Source organism: Psittacula echo, assembly GCF_963264785.1.
Source record: "Psittacula echo genome assembly, chromosome: 2".
NCBI classification, from domain to species: Eukaryota; Metazoa; Chordata; class Aves; order Psittaciformes; family Psittacidae; genus Psittacula; species Psittacula echo.
In genome coordinates this window covers 8,429,864-8,449,152 of record NC_137737.1, presented here as the reverse complement: position 1 = coordinate 8,449,152, position 19,289 = coordinate 8,429,864, and positions in this window count along the sequence as shown.

Genomic DNA, 19,289 nt, shown 5'->3' with positions numbered 1-19,289 from the left:
TCCCGTAGAGCTCAGGGGGTCGGGCGCAACCTGCCTGTTTGTAATGGCATGAGGACTCTGCGAGCAGAAGGCTTCCGCGCCTCGGGCAGAGCAAGGAGGTGTGTGCTTCTGCCTGTCCGAAAGTCTTAAACTGAACTTTTAGTATTACCAAAAAGCTGCGGTGAAACTCGGTTGGCTAGGTTAACAGCAGGTCTTCTGCTTGTCAGCAAACCCACAGGCAAACGTTTGGGGGTGGTGGATTCTTCCTCTTTGCTGACATAGCCATGACAGGTCTTTTTCTGTTGTTAATAACTTCATCTGGTCACTGATGGTGATCATGGAGGGATAATCAGATGTGATGGTTCTAATGCTACTAGAGAGCAGTTCAGCTGAGAAGGACTCGGGAGTGTTGGTGGATGATCAGTTGATTATGAGCCAGCAGTGTGCCCTTGAGCCAGGAGACACAAGGATGTATCCTGGAGTGTGTTGGAGGAGTGTGGCAGCAGTCAAGGGAGGTGATCTCCTCCATCCTGGTGAGGCCACATCTGGAGTACTGTGACCAGTTCAGGACTCCTCAGTACAAGAAAGACAAGGAGCTATTGGAAAGGGTCCAGCGGAGGCCCCAAGCATAATCAGGGGTCTGCAGCATCTCTCTTATGAGGAGGGGTTGAGGAAGCTGGGCCTCTTAAATCTGGAGAGGGGCAGGCTGAGAGGTGATTCCATCAATGCAGATCAGTATCTCAAAGGCGGGTGCCAGGAGGATGATGCCAGACTCTTTTTAGTGGTGCCCAGCAACAGTGCAAGGAGCAATGGCCATAAACTAAAACACAAGTTTCACCTCGATACGAGGAAGAACTTCTTTACATTGAGGGTGTCAGAGCACTGAACAGGCTGCCCAGGGGGATTGTGGAGTCTCCCTCTCTGGATACATTCCAAACCCGCCTGAACACGTTCCTGTGTAACTTGCTCTGAGTGGCCCTGCCTTGGCAGGGGGTTGGACTGGATGATGTTGAGAGGCCCCTTCCAACCCCCACAATTCTGTGATTCTGTGTGCTTATCTGGTGAACATCTGCAGTCTAACAAGACAGTGCTAAAACCTGGGGTTTTGGTGCTCAGATTGCCAGTTTGGCCACAAAATCAGGCAAATCACAGCTGTTGAACAATATAATGAAACAATTACTCTGTTTTTCACAATATTTCTAACCTTCACATAGTTTGCAGGCATAAAGCACTATTAGATTCAGTGCACAGGAGTCATACTCTGAAGTGGCAGCAATAGCTTGTGATAAGCAAGTATCTTTCAAGCCCTTGAAGTGCAAGCTTCAAGAACCCAATGATTTTAGGGGGTTGAGAAGACATTGTGAAAGGCTGCTGGTGCATACAGGTCACCAGTTGGCTTTTTTTCATCAGTCTGTAGCAAAATGGCATTAAAAATGTGCTTTGTTCTACATTGTTCTACAAGTTTCAGAGGAGGAGCCAGTGCCTGCCTTCAATGCAGCTGCCAAACAAGTTAATGTTGAAAATACAGTAGCACTCTGTATACGACTTCAGTTAGGTGACACTTGATCTGAACCAGGTAAAAGCTGTCTTGATTCTCTCGAGATCTTGATCCTGATTGTGTCTCCATTTGGTATCAGTATAAAAAACCCAGAACTTGTTTGGATGATTAGTTTGCTTAACATGGATAGTCAGTAGTTTGATGATAGCACATAATCAGATTGGACACATAAGTGTTCTAAATGGAAAAGTAAAAGGGTATTGGAAGGGTTTTATTTAGAGTCTGTTCACTGTTTGATTAACACAGGCCCTGATCTGAATATTGTGTTGGTGTGTGAAATGTTTACTGCTGTCATAATCAGAGTTTGTAAGAGGAAGACTGTTGTTTGTAAGAGGATTATTGTAATCCTCATTTAGGTTGGAGATTATCTACCTGACAGTGACATGTCAGGGTAGAGAAGTTCTTTCAGGCCCAATACTTCATGACTGACATTGTCTAGGCCAATGGAAAAAAGGTTAAGTAGCTTCCAGAAGAAATAGGCATGTAAAACGGAAAGGATTAAATATTTTTGTGATAACCGAGTTTTATGGTTATTGTGTTTTATGTCTGTACAAGTTAACCAAGTTGAAAAATGAGATCAGTAGATTTGCTAGATAATCAAGGATGTCAAGCAGTAACATCCAGCTAGAAAAAGAAGTGCAAACAGTGTACAAATGCAGGCTTTTATATTACTGTTTGAACTACAAGAGGAAAGCCTGCAAGACAGAACCCGTAAAATTGCCATGGAGCCAAGGAAAGCCTTATTGTCTGATGGAGAGATTTGCTCCATTGTATGGGTAGTTACAGTATTGATAGCCTGGATCTTAGGCACGTCCAGTAGTCAAGCAGGGCCTTCGCAAAGGACTGTGTAGTCTGGCTGGTCTTCAAACCAATGGGCCCGTGTTTGTCTTTCTAGTTTGGGGTACCAAGAGATAACACAGCAAATCATAAGTAGCACACCAAACAAGTGTGATTCCTCCCTGTCCAGCTGAGGTGCAAGCTCAGTGCAACTGTGAAATACACACACTGGAAGAAGAGTGCTACCTGTGCAGCTTTTCCAAGAGACTCCTTCCTGCTCTGTGAAGGCTTGCTAACCTGTGGGGTTGACTGTATGCGGCTGAAAATCCTCTGAACTAAGTACTACTGGTAAGAGCACTGCTATCTTTTGTCAAAGGACTCATTATTTACATGAGTTAATAACAGGGAAACCCTTCTCTTGACCAGGAGGGTCTGTAGGCAGAAGAGAGAACAGAGCCTGTAACAGGTAAGTATAGGGTCTCCTGTAGGTTCAATAAATGGAAAAGTGAATAGCACAGGTCCCTTGCAGCATGTCTGATGTCAGAAACTGGCCATACTTACCAGTCATGTCTGCCCTCACACAGACAGAAAACAAGCGCTGAAAGTGTGAGACTTCAGAGCGTCTATGGAGCAGTTTCTGAGTAAAAGGCATTTCTATATGATAACATCTGCTATCCTGCAGAAAAATCCAGGTGTTCCAGTCACTGGAATCATTTGAAACTGGATTATGTTTTGTGCATACTGTGTTTCCTGATGCTTGTAACCTGTCAGCATCACCACTGGCAGTGCATCCTCAGGAACAAGCAGATGATCATATTTCTTAGATATGCTTTTCCTTAGGAGCATGCAGTAGGAGTCTTTCCTTTGGTTTAAGTTGTCCATGGCTACCTTAAAAGTCTTCACAGGTTGCACGAGTGTTTGCCAGCACCATTAAGTGGTGGACTGTGGCAATATCTGTACTGTAATTCTCTCCTTCGAAAGGAGGCCTAGATGCGTGTCATCTTCTGCATGTCATTCTGCAAATTCAGTGGGGTGCAATTGTTGATCTTAAAGAGGCAAACCTAGCACTGAATGTCAAAGCAGAAGAAGCCAGTGTTCTGTCACAAAACTCGTGAGAATTGCAAGGTATGCCAGACTAAGCCACGTTAGTCTAACTTCTGCTGTTAAACTGTATTACAGTGTTAAAAGTCGGCTTGAACCTACTTGGCCTGTCACAGTCTGATGATGCTGAGTGGCTACCTGTAAGGAGACTGAGCAATTCTAATGATCTCATGTATGTGATAGCTGCTTTAGTTTATTTTAATCCTTAATATCACAGAGTGATACTGATTAGATGCTGACTGATACTGGCTGAATAGAGATGCAACCAATTAATTTACTATTGTTAAACATGGATTTTTCTATCTGGGTGTTATAGTAAGTTGCTGATGGTACTTAAACGATTGGAAATTGATTTTAATAGGAGTGTGTGCAGCCTCAGCATCGTGTCAGCTAAGGTGTTAGACCATGATGCACAGCTTTTTCAGTAGGACTGTGTGACAGACCACTTTGTCTTTCTGTGATTTGATTTGAATGCAGTATTTCTTCCAAAGAACATGAGCTGATGGTGCTCTTGATGCCACCCTCTGGCAGTTTAAAATATGGCTGAAATGCTGCTAAAACACACCTGACGTTACAGCACATTCACTGAATAGTTTTGGGGAGATGCTTTCGAAACTTGTTTCCTAAAAACCAAAACAACCAAAAAACCCTTTCAGTTACAAGTCCTCTCTTTTATGCGATATGCCAGGCTTAACCTGGCACAGTGTCACATGTGTTTTGTTTTGAACACTGTCTCTTACATTATTTTTCTTCAGAGTTCTGTATGATAGCAAGTAGGATCAGAAGAGATTGCTTTAGGTGTCTCCGAAGTTACAAGGCTCCTAAATTGTAAGCTAGCTGAGCATTGACAGACATGGGTTTGACCAGCTTTAGCCAATAGATCAGTGTTTGCATTTCCCTGCTTTATCTGTTTGAAGCAGTTGATAAGACGCAGATGTTTAAGAAAATGGTTTCTCCTCCACTTTTACTATCTTGTTTGGGTTTTTTAAACATTTGCAAGGGTTGATTATCCCTTTTTTTTAACTCAGCATGATTGCAGCTCATGCAAACAACAGTACACTTAAAAAGAAATTATGGGAAGTAATTCACATGTAAAACAGTAAGGGATAATTCTGTTCAATTTGACATCATGTGATTGTAACTTGGCCTCAGGAAGAACTGTCTGAGAAAGTGTATATGCTTTAGGTTTCAAAAATACCTATATCTAATATCTTATGTGACCCCCTACTGTAAAAGCTGAAATGAACTCAGAATTCTGTTACACTGACTGTTTAAAAGCACTCACGAGCTCTCATTGAACTGAATTTGCCAAGCAGTTGGAATAATCAAGATTTTCTGCTAGAGCTGTTTTCAACAGCTGAATAGTTAAACCAGTTAAATGAAACTATCATATGGCAGAATAAAGATAAACTGAGCCTGATGGAGTATATTCTGATTTTTCAGTCGTGACAGAAACTCTTAGTGGGGCTTGAAGTAGTAATAGAATAATATAAAGGGAGCAGGAACTGCAGATATAAAAATGACTGTTCTTTCTTTTAGGAAAAGATAATGGTTTCAGATCCATCTGTATGAGGAGGACCTGTGTGACACATGGCACACAATTCCATGAGGTAGCATATTTTGCATTCTGGCGACTGAACAGATTTTTACAGTTAGTGATTAAACTATTTCAAAGTCAAAAGCACTTTGAAAGATAGTACATGCACATAAGGAAATTCTTGCCATAGTATTTACATACATGAGTGGAATTTGGAGCCACAAAATGAATGTTGAGAGTCTTCCTTTGGGAAGAGTTTTGAAAAAAGAAGTTACTGGAAAATGATAATTGCATCTGCAGGCCCAGGAACATAAAAGAGTTGGGCTATGAGAACAAAGGCCTAGACATACGATTCTATGACAATTAATTTAAGAAAATGTTTTATACTCTGCTTCTTGTATCTCATTTGGGGTTTTTTAACATTTACAAGGGGTGAATTTTTATCCTTTAACATATTCAGCACAACTGTAGTTCATGCAAACAACTATTTTAAGAGTTGCATATGTTCTTCTTCCTATTCCCCATAAATCACTGACCACTGCTGGTGTTCTAACTACTGCAGTTTTCAGTCTGCCTGAGAATCCTTTACCTGACATTTCCAACCTGGACTTCAGATATTTAAGTACAAGTTTAAATAATATTCTTTAAAAGTGACCATTAGCTCTGTTTGACTTGGCTTTTATCCCTTCTTTGAAATGGGTCTTGGTGTTCCTACAGGAGTATTTAATAACATCATAGAATCATAGAATCATAGAATAGTTAGGGTTGGAAAGGACCTGGAGATCATCTAGTATCCTGGGCTGCATCAAGAGGAGCGTGACCAGCAGGTCGAAGGAGGTGATCCTGCCCCTCTACTCTGCTCTCGTGAGACCTCACTTGGAGTATTGTGTGCAGTTCTGGTGTCCTCATCATAAAAAGGACATGGAACTGTTGGAACAAGTCCAGAGGAGGGCCACGAGGATGATCAGGGGACTGGAACACCTCCCGTATGGAGACAGGCTGAGAAAGTTGGGGCTGTTCAGCCTGGAGGAGAGAAGGCTGCATGGAGAACTCATAGCAGCCTTCCAGTATCTGAAGGGGGCCTACAAGGATGCTGGGGAGGGGGTATTCATCAGGGACTGTAGTGACAGGACAAGGGGTAACAGGTTCAAACTTAAACAGGGGAAGTTTAGAGGCCACCTGACATATGAGACTGAGCATTTGGGCTGGATACTCAGGCTCTGTAGATGAATACAATGCCAAATGTTCTGTCCTTTTCAGGGTCCGCAGGCTTGGAGTAACCAGGGGCTACAACAAACACACCTACTTTTTGTTATCACCTATTGCTTTGCTACCCTATTTCCTAAAGACCCTCAAAAATCATTGTAACACTGTGAATGGCCATTAATTCTTACTTTATTTTTGTTCATTGTATCATGCTGGTTTCAGGAGAACATGTGGCTTGTTGATCTGCTCCACAGTCATATTTATCATCAACCGTGTGTTGAACAATTTAGTCCATGTTTTTACATCAGAGTTGTTGTGGATTAGACTTTTCAAGAGAGGTGGAAGGGTTCTGAATTAAAGCAAATGTAGATAATGAGTAGAAAAAATTCCAATAAAACCTTTTGTAGTTTTATTTACCGTAAATAAGTCTCTGCTTACACTGAGAATTGGCAACATGAGAAAGGTCAAGGCACTGCTTTTTTCCTGGGTTGCTCTCTGAGTTAATTTGATAGAAAGCACCATCTGAAGTTTCTGCTAAGAAAGCAAAACTCGGTAATTATTATCATGTCCTTTCCAGAAGTCTTTAGTACTGCAAGCCTGAAAATGAGCTAAACTCAGCAGTGAGGTCGTAGACTTTTGATCTCTCTTGAGGAATATCATCCCTTTCTTGGGACTCAGGAGCTGGTGTGTGAACAAAGGTAAGAACAAAGGATAATGTTCTTCTTTGGTTTGAGTGAAACTGTTCTATAAGGTGGTATCATAATGTGACATTCAGTTTTGTTGAATTTGCGCTCAGACATTAACAGCAAAGAAAGTTTCAGTATGTAGAATTCAGTGAGTTTGCATAATATAAAATCACCACTAGATGGTACCTTTCAGCAAACTATAGTTGACTTAAACCAGCTGGTCCTTCTGTAAGAGCCTGCAGGCATGAGAAAAGGCTTCTGAAGGGTTGTGTTTGTTTATATATGGGTTGTTTTTATTCTCAAGTCATCATTTTATCAATAATGTACAAGTTTGAGTCTTGGGAGAGTGGAGAGAATGTTATGAATCCAGAATTTCCAAGTGGTCTGCATGGTGTATTTTTTTTATCTGTAATGCTCTGAAGGGAAAGACTTAGACTTTTCTTGTTTCTTTTATGTGAATAATATTTTAGATGCCCTTCTCTTCCCTTTGTGTTTGTGAGGAGGCTGTCAAGTTGTGGTGCTCTGAACCTTATGGGCTGGTGTGCTGTGGCTAGGATGAGTTTCCCTCCTCTGAGCCAGTCACAACTTGAGCTACAAGGTTCAGCTCAGACGGGAGGTTTTACTCACTACCAGTGAAGCTTCTTGGGCAAAGGAAGCGTACATGTTGTATTTATTCAGAGGGTGGAAAATTCTCAACCCTGCTCTCCTTACAAGCTGATAACAGTTCTGATCTAGGTGAAGTATGTCACTATTTTGCCAAAGAACTCTGTGTGTGTATGTTATGCAGTAATAAACCACTTGTATTTTTATAGTTTTTCAATGCTTGGTTTTCTCCTATACAAGGAACATATTATTAGTAAAGCAATGGAAATGGTACGTCTTAGCTATGTATGAGATACTCATATCCATGAAATTGACTCTTAAAACTGGTTTAAATTCAGGATCTCTATTTCAGATAATTTATTTTAATCTTGCTCTTTAGAGAGCAGCAATAGGCCTTGACACTTATTTCTGTTTCATTTGTAAACCTTAATATGGAAACACTTCTGGATTCACTTAATAAAACTCAAACTCTCTAGAAGAAGCTGTTTATGATTGTAGCATAGGTTCTTTACAAGAGCAGTTTGTTTTTCTTGCATGCGAACATTGCATTAAGTTTAAAGACGTTCATATAGGGAGACATGGCAGTAAGAATGCAATGGCTGTGCTGAAATATTGAGTAATATACATTATTTAGCACCTTCCTCAGTGGCTCACAGCACTTTCCAAAAGTCAAAATTATTTCCATGTCAAAAGAGAAGTTAAGGATCTGTGTTCTTAACTATTAAACAGAGAGTTTCCAACTTGCCATGACTAAAATCATGATTACATTTCTACTTAGAAACAGTGGAAGGTGCTGGCGCTGATTTACTCTTGAAAGGATTGGAAGTTCTAACTCGACTGCAGCCAAAAGAATTATGTCCTGTCTCTCCAATCACTTCTTAAGCAAAGGGAACTCTGTGGCATTAACAAGAATGTGTCTTCCCTCCTATGAAGCGGGTGGGACTTGAGTCAGGTCAATTTCTGATACCAGGTAGGCCTTAGGATGAAAAAAATTGCTTTTGAGGATGGAAAGGAAGAAAATACGGCATCTGCAGCTGATGCTGACAGAATAGCACTTTTCAAGCTATTCACAGTACTGCATTTTATTCTGTAGCTGGAAATTTCACTGAAAACAATATGAATCTGTTTACCAGTCTATCTTGATAAATCAATTCCAGTTGTCTCAGCAGTCAAAGAAGCTCCTGTTCTGTGCTCTTGTATTTTCAGATACTTAAAAAAGAAAGGTAAATATTGACACCATCATTTTATGTTTCCAGGGCTTTGTTCTCCTTTGCTGTCCTGCTACGTTTTTTCATTCATGTCTTCAATGTTTTGATCATTTGCAGCACTGTTTCTTATATAATACTAAGAAACATTAAACTATTCTAACAATTATCCCAGTGATTTGAATTTGCCTTCCTCCTCCATTGAAATGATGTGTTGTAGTGAGAACAGCTTAAATACACCATACTTGTAGAGAAATACCTGTAGAACTGCAGTGTCCCACAGTTCTATTTCTCCCCTCAAAAAATGCTGTAAAATTGGCAAAACCAAAATGCCATATTTCACTGATTTTGTTTAAAATTAAATTGGGCAGGTTTAGATTGGATGTTAGGAAAAATTTCTTTACTGAGAGGTTGGTCAGACATTAGAACAGGCTGCCCAGGGCAGTGATGGAGTCACTGTCTTCGGAGGTGTTCACACACAGTGTAGATGAGGCCCTCAGTGACAGGTTAGTGGTGGCCTTGGCAGCGCTGGGGAACGGTTGGACTGCATGAGCTTAAAGGTCTTTTCCAACCTGTCTGATTCTATGATTCTATTTTTCAGGATAGCTAAGAAAAAAACCCCAACAAACCTGAATTAATAATGTAGATAAAAATTATAACTCCTTTTTATATGTGTGCTTTTACATGTTGAAAATGAGGAGTTACAGAATATTTTATGAAAGAGCAGGAAATTATATGTATGTCCTCACTGTGCTTCACATTACAAAAGCAAATAGAAGTTGCTGCAGTGTCTAAATGGTATTTATTTATTTTTCATATAATATGAAACCTTTTTCTCATTATTATTTTCCTTTCATGTCACTGGAACTCTCTTTTAAAAACAGACATGAAATTACTTTCTTTCTTGTGATGTGCTGGATTCTTATAAAACAGATGAAGCATCATAAAATTAAGATAAAATTAAGACATTTCCCTCAACTTAAAAAAAAATAACATAGAAAAGAACATTCTGCACATTAATAGAGATCTACTTAATGAGATGGTGGAGTTCAGGATCCTGAGGGAAGGAGGGCAAAACACAAGCTCACAGCCCTTGATTTCAGGAGAGCAGACTTCCGCCCCTTCAGGGGTCTGCTTGGGAGAGTCCCATAGGATAAGGCTCTGGGCAGAGTGGAGGGAGCTAAGAAAGCTGGTTAGTATTCAAGGATCCCTTCCTACAAACTCTAGAGAGCTTCATCCCAGGGAATATGAAGTCAGGCAAAAATGCCATTACGCCTACGTACAGGAGCAAGGAGCTCCTAACTGAACTCAAGCATATACAGTTGGGAAGAAAGGAGGGGAAACCTGGAAGGAATACAAAAACATTGTCCAGGCATCCAGGAATGAAGTTAGGGAAACTAAAGTCCAAATGGAATTGAATCTGACCACGGCTGTCAGAGACATCTCAGTAGTGTCTACTGAGGAGGAAGAATAAACCAAGTTTGTTCATAGAGGATATGGGTGTATTTACTTGGGTAGTTTTGGGTAAGGAGCTTGCTTTGAATATTAAACTTGAGGTTTTCTAAGCAAAGTAATAATCTGCTTTCTTCATGTGTTTGGAGGGCCAGGACTTTGTGTACATTACTTGTTAATGACAACATTAGCGTTTAAAATCCACTTGTTTTCACATGAGTGGCTCTCAGTATTGGCTGACTGCTCCATGCAAGACACAACGTAGAAGACAATGAACACAACAGTGAAGAACATAGTTAATCCTTTTTCCATTGCTGTGTTTCCTTGTCCCATATACCTTTAGCTGTCTTCTGGTTTGGATTTAAGATTTTTAAAATAGTGATTTTATTACATTTTTAAGTATGTTTTTATTATTTTCCTCAAGTCTCAGAGTCAGGACAGGCAGAAGAAGCTGTCCATAAATATGCTTAGATATACCAAATATCAGAAATAAAAATGAGAGGAGAAACATATGAAAGAATACAAAATTAGCTTTAGAGAACCCATCAGGTATTGGGAGGTTTATTTTCTCCTTGCACTGGAAATTGCTGTTGTTATTATACTCACTTTTTCCATCATCTTGGTCAGCGGGAGCCAACTCTTAGCGGTGGGAACTAGGCACTGATTTCAGTGTTGGATTTCACCTTCTGGTGTCTGTGTGGAGATATTTGGGGAGGCTTTGTTCTCCAGGGTGTTCTGGTTTGATGTGAGAGAAAGCCTTTCCTCCTGCTGTCAGGAGAACAGCTCTTCTGCTTGAGATACTCTAATGCTGGTGCAAATACTGAATATATTGAATCCTACCTCACTGTCGCATGTATTGATGGGGTGGTTGATTGTAGTTTTTGAACCAAGAGTACCTGATCTGTCTGCTTTAAAGTAGAAGAAAGCAAGTGTTTATTTGTAATGCAGTTTAAGAAGGAAACATTTTGCAGCTGATCAAGATTTTAAACTGCAACAGGGGAAGTTCAGGTTAGATATAAGGAAGAAGTTCTTCCCTGTGAGGGTGGTGAGGCACTGGCACAGGGTGCCCAGAGAAGTGGTGAATGCTCCATCCCTGGCAGTGTTCAAGGCCAGGCTGGACAGAGCCTTGGATGACACAGTCTAGTGTGAGGTGGCCCTGCCCATGGCAGGGGGGTTGAAACTGGATGATCTTAAAGTCCTTTCCAATCCAAACCATTCTGTGATTCTAAGATTTGGGGCTGGAGCTGTATTTAGAAGTGAGTAACGGGGTAATATTTTGCTGTCATTACCTATGCACTTGCTCAGGATCCTTTGGTGCCTCCATTTCCTCTGGGCTCTGGCCTGAGCGAAACAGGACACAGGACAGCTCCGTGACACCAGTCCTCCACTGAAGCAGGATCCTGTCAGGAGGGTGAGCTCCCCATTCTGCTTGCTATTCCATGCAGGGTCTGTCTTACTAGCTTGTTTTCCAGGAGTAGCATTGTACTCAGATGTGGCAGAAATAAACGTTAAGACTTCTATGCCCTTCTTAGGTAGCATTTTTCTAGCTCCTTTTAAAGGTAATAGTAAAACTTTAGATTAACTATCTATTGATTGGTTCCTGCTAAGTTGCAATAATTTGTTGGGTTTATACTGCACTATCCTTAAGAAAGAGTTATTTTTAAAAGGGGGAAATGTAGACCTTAGAGATGCTTATCTGTAAGTATTGAGTTTAGTTATCCTTGCGTTTAGTCTTTTCATACTTGGGTACAAATGCTTTATTTTTCTTTTTTGGGTGTCTGGCTGGGGTGAGGAGAGAGAACACCATTGTTTAGTAAATGTGGTCCACAGTGTATTTCTTTTCATCCCATGTTCTTAACTCCCTCTTGCCAAATCTAAGGCAAAAGTCATGAGAGAGGTCATATATATGCTTCCTTGGCCTCAAAAAGTCTGTCCATGAGTGCCAAAGGGAACTATGTGTCAATAAGAGGGCTTTTTGCAGCCAGCATCACAGCTGAAATCTGAGTGCTTGTACTCTTTCATTCTTGTGTGGTGAGCTGATGCTTTAGCTCTGTTCTTCATTACATGAGCACAAATCCACACACATCAGCTGAACTGAAAATATTACTGAGTGCATGCAGTCGCTGAATAAGTGTGTAAAATTATGCTACCTGAAGTAGATGTAAGTAGAAAACCTAGTCCCAGTCAGAGTCATAACTAAATATACCGGGGGGGGGGGTGGTGTGAGTATAGTTTTCATTAGGAGCATATTTGGCTAATCAGTAAGAATCATGTAATTGAATAAATTATGTCAGTTTGCCTGTTCTGAGCTCAGTCTGCACATCTGCTTAATGCTAGAATCCAAGCTAGAAACTACTAATGACTTCTATGGGTTAAAAGTAAGAGGGTGAGTTTGGAAATCTCGGAACATTTTTCCTGTTGAGGTATAACACATTTCCCTGAGCTGTATATAAATGAGCAAAGTAGCTCACTGCACTGTTTGATTTCAATAATACCATTTATCCATCTAAAGTTGGAGCCAATTGAAAGTATTAGGATGTTTGATAATTAGACCCATAGCTTGTGTTGCTGCTCTAAAAGATCATCTTAGAAATACCTAGTTTTATCCGTAAAGGATGACTAGAGAGAGTTACCCCTTTTGACATGAGGGTTTAGACAAAACTGTATGGTCTTGCAGCTAAACAAGGAGTTAAAATCTAGTTGAGTTTGAAAATTTAAAATGCAGACATGGCCTTTTAAAAGGAATGTGTCAAGTCGTGAACCCTAGGGTAAGAGTCAAGTCTGTTGGTTCCTTATTCCCCCAGACAATCAATTATGTCCAAGAAGATCTTTTTCAAAGCTTCTTTTCAGAGCCCAGTGCCTTTTAGTAAGCCTTTTTGCCTTCTTTGTTCTCATCACCTCTATATTCTTCCACTCCTCCCTTGATGCAAACCTGCACAAAGCAATATCCATGACAAGAGAGGGCAAATGCTTACATGAGTTTGGCACATGTTTTCATTCTCACTGGGACTTGTGCTGACCTGGGGCTGCCAACCTCTTTTGGTTTATGAAATACGTTTCTTTTAGCTCTGTAAAATACAGGAAGTGGTTATCTCTGCAGATCCACATCTCCAGACTTCTTTTGGTCTGAGGCTGAAGGACCAAATCGTAGTTGATTCTATGATTCTATGATTATTAGCATTTGTTTCCTACTGGTCAGTTTTATAAGCATCATTTTTAAATCTAGGAAGTCCTGTGTCCAGACAAATATATTTCACCATTCCTTAAGAACCCTGAAAACCTTTCTTTGATTTTTAAGAGCCTTTTCAAGGTAGGAACAACTTTTTTATATGCATCAGCTGAAAACTGATTGGAAGCTCCATGCTGTTCTAATGCAATTTCTACGCATCTGTGGTGGTAACAGATTACAGCAAATTGTCTTGCACTCAGTTTTCCCACAGGAAATTTTTGTGCTATATTTGAATCAGGCAACGTTTTATGAACAGTTTTAATCCACAGAGTGCCAAGAGGTAGGAATGATGATGTAGTCCATGGAAAATGTCTGTAGTCTCAGCTACAGAGACTTTATCTTCCTCTACACACCTGTTTTCTACCACTAATATTTTCAACAACATTGTTTTGCAGTAACATTTCAGGTTTTTTTCAGGCTTTTGTCCTTGTGCTGTTGAAGATTTAGTAATCTTAATTTTGTCCCTTTTGACAGTAAATAAGCACACATTACTTACTCTTGTACTCATAAAATCCAGACAGGAGTAATCACATTTGACTGAGTTTCAGGAATTTCAGATATTGTTGAAGCTTTTTATTGGGAATTGCATTCCTATGTATTCCTTATGAATACAGGAGCATACTGGATACTTTATGGTATTAATAGACCAGGTCCAGAGCAATGTGGTTTTCCTCAACAGTATCAAAGCCACAGTAAAACTAGCAAAAAAGCTCCTTGAGTAACAAAAAGCATCACCTTCTGGCATTGAAGAAGAGAGCTAACAAAAAGCTGAGTCGCCCAAGGAATATCTCCTAGAGGTAGTATCAAAAGCTTGCACCTTTTTTTTTTTTGTATGTAGAAACTGTTTTCTAGTGAAAATAGGGTTAAAAGGCAGGATATTGAAAGAGAATGATGACCAGAACTTGTGTAAGAAAAAGGGAAAGGAGAAAACTACGAGAGTAAAACTTGGGGTCAGGGCTGAGGAGATGCCAGTAATCATGGGAAACCATAACAGGAGGGAGAAGCATGGAGGTCTTGGAAGGGTCTGCAGGCTCATTGAGGGGAGTGTGAAAGCAGAGAGCCTTGCAGCCAAAAAGGGAGAAAATGTATGGGGCTTTCCTGTGGGGCAGGTGCCTGAAGGGAGTGCAATGTTTGATACATTAGTCCATCCAAAATGATTCCTCTGCTAGAGATACAGGGGTTTGTTGTTGTTGGTTTTAACTCCCTTCTTTAGTCTTTCCATCCTACTATTATGGTAAAAATCTGATTTATAGAAAATCTAGGCATATAGAGTTTGTAGATATACTCATGCTTGTGAGCCTGTACTTCAGCTATACTGTTCATATACAGAATCTGGTATGTTTGTTTTGAAAAGTATTCCTTATAATTTTGAATAGATTTAATAATATACTATGTTTAGCAACCCAGTCCACGGATCAGTGCCATCTGTTGTTAAGATTGCCTGACTCACACCTAATAACTTGTGCTGTGTTGTAACAGTTCCACACTGAACATGAGTTTTCTTTTGCTTAAACTATTTTTATTACTTATCTTGTTTTAATAAAGCTGTCCTTTACCACAGCTAATGGTGTGCAGATGGATGTCATCATGCTACTTTGCTATTAAATCCATAAATAATAGAGAAAACAATAATTATGCCAGTAGCTGAGCAACTGCATTTCAGATTTCTATTATATTTTCCTGGGTTCTTGGTGTGTGTTTATTTTTATGTCTTAAGGCAAGTTTATTCTTTACTGCACAATTTCCAGGCTGTGTAATTTCTACATTCTCATCGCAATTTTTTCCAGTTACTTCAGTACTTTCTAAGCCAACACTTCTGTAATGCTTGACCCCATATGTTTTGTATTCTGAGTCCATTTAGAAAAGAAAGCCAAGGGCCTGCAGATTCCCTAAGCCAGTTCACTTCCCTTGGTTTTGTGTCTATATACATAATATTTTTAGGCAGATATGGGATAAATGCCACCCTTACTGTAGCCATGGGCAGAAAAAATGCACGTCTGGCTGCAAGAGACTGTATAGGCTTTCCCTGCATGGAGATCCACATATTGGATCAAACTTCCCATAAAAAACAGGACCTGAAACTAATTTAATCTGCATTTCGATGAGTTTTAGCTTCTACCCCAGACTTAAGTGCATAAAAGCATGCATTATAGCTAAGGCTTTCTGCTTCTCTTGTCCCTTTTATCAGCTTCTTCCCACACTGAAGTTAACTCCTCCATCTCTTGAAAAGTCGTTCATGAGCAGCACTCCAAAACATCTGGCCCTGCTATTAGGTCCATTCTATATCACTTCAATAATTGATCAGATACAGTTTTCAGAGCTGACATAATTCACATACTAGCATTTAGCTTTCTGTAAAATGTCAGCAAGCTCTTTTTAAGGTCTTTTAACAGACTATTAGCACTAGATGGAGCTGCACTACAGCTTCTGGCTGTTGCGCAGGCTGTTCCCCTTATCAACAATGGACAGCACAGGAGGTAACGAATGTAGATTGCAACAAAACGAAATTCAGGTTAGTTTTTGTGATATTGAAGTGTTGAAAGAGATTGAGAAGGTTTTGAAGCCTTCATTTTGTGGAAGCTTTTACAAATGTGATACAAATAGCGTGGTTCCTGCCTTTGCGTGCCAGAGAGAGAATTAGTTCACCTCTAGATTTCAGCGCTGTGTTTTTATTGTATTTTGGGAAGAAAACTTCTGTCTTGTGATGGGTTTGCTGTTGCTGTTAGTTAGTTTCCTCCCGTATTTTTTTCTTTTTAAGCACTTACAGTAGTTTACAAAAGGAAGAAGGAAGGAAACAAGACTGTTCATCAGAAACAGGTTAATACTACGAGTGGTGCATGTGAGTCTGATAACCTGTCCTGTCCTACCAGTCAGTGTGGGCATCTTAAAACAATGTTTGAAAAGGTCAGCATGACCACTTCTTTGAGATGCAGCAGTATTCTCAGCTTATCAGAGCTGAGTTCTTCTTCTGTGTTCTTCCTTGGACATACCTGTGTCAGAATGAAACTCTGCAGCAGTTCTCACCTCAAGGGGGAACCCTGAATTCTTCCCAGGTAACTAAGAAGCTCCATCTGCTCTTCTGCTACTACAAAGGAACTAATCATTGTGAAGGGCAAAATAACCACTGCTTTCTTTGATTTGTCTTATGCCAAGGTTTACTTTACACATTATCAATGGCAAGTCTGAAATATGTTATTAAATATATTTGATATCTATGGTGAGAGTAAAGCAAAGGAAGAAGTGTAAAATGTGATGGTAAAGCTGTTTAAATCAGACCCTACTAGTGAGTCTAATACTTACTTACTAATGTCAGTAAACACATTGCTTTCTATTTGGAGTAATGGCAAGATCTCAGAGGATGTTGTTGTGTTTGTTCATAATAGGGGAACAAATCTTGCTCACTTAGAATTAACAGGTAAAGCTGGACTCAGGTGTTTCTACTTGCAAACCTCCAGTGAGTTACTTAAGTGTTACAGCCCTTTCCTTCCTGTAAGGAGAGCCTAGAAACCCCCCTGTTAACCATTATGCTCTTTCCTGCTTGTTGGGCTTGTTTATTTGGCTCACAGCCTTCATAGACTGAGGCTCAGCTCTGTGACAGTGAAGCAGCTCTTCAGTCAGACTCTCTTGTAAGCTATGTTTTCAGAGCTATCATGGGAAGGATTTTCTATCAAGAGGAAAAAGACTTCTGAGGTGTTTTCTGTACTGTCCTTGGGTACAGCAAATGTTTATGGGGTGTGTATATGAAATTTATATTGCTAACAGGCTCTGCTTTAAGCCTTTCCCTAGTGTTTAGTTGAAAATATTCTTAGTTCCATTGAGCCATGTGTTTCATTATCCACCTCTCCCATCAGAACACCAATGGGATGGGTTTTGAGAGGGTAGGCCAGAGAGGTTGAGTAAGACAGCAGAAGTTGAGTAAGTGTAGCTGAGTGCTCCAGGGTTGATGCTGGAAGCCAATGGGAAGCCATAGCTTACACGACTTTGTGGTGATTCAAATACCAGACAAGTGAATTTTTTAGAACATCACTTTCCCACAGGGACATGAAATCTCTTGGTTCCCAAGTGAAAGAAAATGCATTGTTGTATTTTTAACCAAGGGAGGCAGGGAAGAGTTTACTGAGGAAAGCTGTAGGATGGCCATGGTGAGGCAAAACCTCGGTTGTCATTGGCCCTGCACTGATCATGGTTTTGCACTAAAAGTAGAGATTAATCTGGGAACCATACTGTGGGATTGAGAAGAGGCTTGGAAGGAAGGCTTTTGCTATCTTCACTTGTAAATGCTTTGCTACATGACTTCAGGCTAGTTGTGTGACCATCTGGCTACTTTATCTGCCAGCAAAATTGATATTATACTAAATTGTCTGAATATAATATTCACTTGAAGTTCAGTGGCTATATTTATTTAAAGTCTTTTGAAGGTGCTGGAATCTACATATAAATGAACCATTATAAAATGCTTGCAAGATTTCTTTTCTTATTTTAATTTTCATCTTTTTTAAGGGAATTGTAGCCCTGACTATAACAGGAATTTTCAGAGCAGAAAACCTCAATATGTTGTATCCATGCCTCAGTTTCATTTGCTTTTTATTACTCTCTCAGCATGTTTTTTTTAGACCTGGAAATTCCATTAGATTTTTTGATCTCAAGCTTTCTGGTTGTCTATGAATGTACTATTTTAGGGTACAGGGTTCAGGGACTGAAACCTTGCAGTTCTTGTTTTCTGATGCTCTGCAGACTGATAACTTCATTGCTTTCTAGCATTCTTTCAGAGTTTGAAACAGATCTGATAAAAATTGAGTGCCTTTCTGGTTTCCCCGCTGATTGGTAACAAATGATTCTGGCATTCATCACCTTGACAGCTATTCTTTGGTTAGTGTATTTAAGCATCAATTGGACCTTCAGGCTCCTCACTGTTTACTGTGATATGATTATTTCTTCTTCTGTCATGCCGTCTGAGTGTATTTCTTGGTTCTTAAATCTCTTCATAATCCTGTTTGGTTTGTTTCTTTCTGTTAGATTTGCTAATAAGTTATGTTTATTTCGCAGCTTTCTGAACTCTTTCAAACTTCTTGCTGATGACTATGGAGTTTTTGTGTGATAGTTGTTCCCTCCCTGCCCTAATTCCTACTTTTACTGTCCTCCTTTAAGGTCTCTTACCTACATACTTTGCTCAGCCACCTGTAGGCACAAGGCCTGTGAACCTGAGTTGAATAGCTGAGTGAACCTTACTATTTAGCAGATGAAGGAAGCAGGCCACACGTGGAGTATGTAAGCATGAACAGAGGCACTTTTGCCCCTTTGCATTGTGTGAGCTATGGGATCTTGTTGCTCGAAATTCCATCAGTTAATTGTCATTATTTATTCTCTGTGTGCAGAGAGAAACTGTTTCCACCAAAATCAAAGCTCCATTTGAAGTTTAAGCCCTAAGATACATATTTTTCTAAACTTGCACATTCACCAATAAACACAGGAGTTAAAAATGAAAGAAAAAGTTGGATTTTTTCTTTTCCTATCACTTTACTAACATTGAAGTGTTATTGACAGTTCAGTTTGAGTCAGTGGCTAAAACCCCACAACTCCCAGAGAGACACTTATTCCCAAATTATTCTGTTTTTCTTAGTTTCTTTGATTTTTGTCTTTTTTTCATATAGTTTATTATCATTGGGCTAACCTTGGTTTAGTCAGTTTGAAAATTGATCCATCTTACATTGAATCTCTTGTCTCTGTTACACTGATTTATAAACCACATATAGGAGCTTTCTCCTCACTCTTCTTACAATACCTGTTCTTTCTTCTACAGGTTGCATGATTTTTCTTTTCCTTAATCTAAGCAGAGCATTTCTTCAAGCTCTAAACCTCTTGGCTTTCATCTTCAGTATCTTTTACATTCTTCCTGTCAGCCTCTTTGAACAAAGAGTCATCCTGGCTTTTGTTAAAGTGCATATCCTGAAAGAAA